The sequence below is a fragment of the Myotis brandtii genome, unplaced genomic scaffold (assembly GCF_000412655.1).
Source record: "Myotis brandtii unplaced genomic scaffold, ASM41265v1 scaffold782, whole genome shotgun sequence".
Classification (NCBI taxonomy): Eukaryota; Metazoa; Chordata; class Mammalia; order Chiroptera; family Vespertilionidae; genus Myotis; species Myotis brandtii.
The window spans coordinates 124,594-126,678 of NW_005371138.1; positions in this window are offsets into that span (position 1 = coordinate 124,594).

The window sequence follows — 2,085 nt, forward strand, 5'->3', positions numbered from 1 at the left end:
CGGCCAGCGAGGAGGGTATAGGCAGCTGGGGCCTATGTGGCCAACAGGAGACAAGGAGGCTGGGCTGTGCAGTACGTATCTGGGAAAGTGGATGTGTGTGTATCTGTGTGCACGCGCATGTTGTGGGATGCAGGTGGGGAGCATTCATATCAAAGGTCCTAAGGCAGCGGTTCTCAACTTGTGGGTCGTGACCCCTTTGGGGGTCGAATGACCCTTTCACAGGGGTCGCCTAAGACCATCGGAAAACACATATCTAATTACATATTGTTTTTGTGATTAATCACTATGCTTTAATTATGTTTAATTTGTAACAATGAAAATACATCCTGCATATCAGATAGTTACATTACGATTCATAACAGTAGCAAAATTACAGTTATGAAGTAGCAACGAAAATAATTTTATGGTTGGGGGTCACCACAACATGAGAAACTGTATTAGGAAGGTTGAGAACCACTGTCCTGAGGGAACATCTAGAAAACCAAGTCTGTTTCTCTCTTGCCCTGAAACCCAGGCACAGAATTTGGTCCTGGAAATAAAAGATCTCTTAGGCTTTTTTTGTTAATATTTATCCTGTTTATGATCTAAACCTCATTCCATTTCTAGCACACTAAAAATATCTTAGCTTTCTAGGTAATTTTACATTCCTGATCTCATCTTATACTTTCAACAATCCATGAGCTATTATGATCACCAATGTAGATATGGGAAAAGTGAGCTTCAGAGAGGTTAAATGACTTGTCCAAGGACACACAGCTAGAAAGTAGTAGAGGCAGGATGCAAAGTCAGGTCTCTTTGAGGACAAAGCCCAGACTACTTTTATTACACTACCTAACCTACCAGAAATGGACTCAGAGAAAAGATTTTGCAAACTCCAGTGTTCATGCCCAGCCATGCGCGGCTGGGGTCCAAACTCTGTCCCCGGCTCTGAGACAGCCTTTGTTGAGACAGGAGCTGAAGCTACTCTCAGGGAACTTGGGTGGGGTAGTGTAGAATCAGGCTGTCCCCAAATGGATGGATCCCAGGGTCGAAGCTGGCTTGTCCCGGGGGAAAATGACTTGGGCACCCACAGAGCTTGGGGTCCCCAGAGCTGAGGCTGTTGAGTTAATATCAGGAACTGTAATGTGTCCAGGGCAGGAATCAATGGTCATTGTTAGCCAGGGCCTGAAGAGAACAGAAGACTGAGATGGGACCTTGGAGTGGTCATTGTGTTATGGAGGTGGAGCCAGCCTCCCTCTCCCTGGACACATAGTGGGGACACATGGACATAGTTTGCACATGAGGGATTTAGGTTAGCTGCCAAGGAGAACTTCCTGCCAATGAGAGGGCTCAAATTTGGGAAGAAGGCCCAAGGGAGGCTAGGGGCTGCCTCTCCTTGGTTGTGCCTAAAGGTGGGTAGAGACCCCCCCCCCCCCCCCCCCCCATTCTCTTCCCCCCATTCTTGTCAGGGTGGAGGGAGTTGGATGGAGTGACCTTGAAGCTTCCTTCCAGTTCAAGAATGCAACATTGCTGAGCTTTTGGGTAGGACTCAGCCCTTTCTCTCGACTTAGCCACCTGACACCAGAAGTCTGGAGGGGAAGTTTGATGAGCCCCAAGTTAGAAGGAGTCTCTGTCGTTTTTTGGCAGGTCTGTGATCTGGAGGCTGGTGATCTTATGTGGGACTCAGGTTCCAAAGGGAAGCACCTGTGGTGAATAAACCAAGTCGCATTCCAGGCAGTGGGGACTGCTCAAAGTTTGGCGGCTCCTCCGCGGAGCCTGTGAACCGCACCCACACCCCTCCTTATTTTGTTTCGGCTCCAAGGGAAACAATCACGGCGCATTCCCTTCCTTCTCCAGATGTTGGCATGAGGGGCGCATGTGGGCACCCCCGCCTGGCGGGCTCTGAGGCTCCGGAGCGCTTACCCGCGGTGACTCCCGCCCATCCCGGGGTGAGCCAGGTCTCTAATTAGACGTGACCGCGTCCCCATTCCAGCGCTCCCCACCGAGGGCCCGGAGCGACGTTTCCACTGCCGGGGGCACCAAAATAGCCGCGCAGCAGCGGGGCTGGGGCTCCAGGCAGCAGGAGGCTTGGCAGGGAGCGCGCTG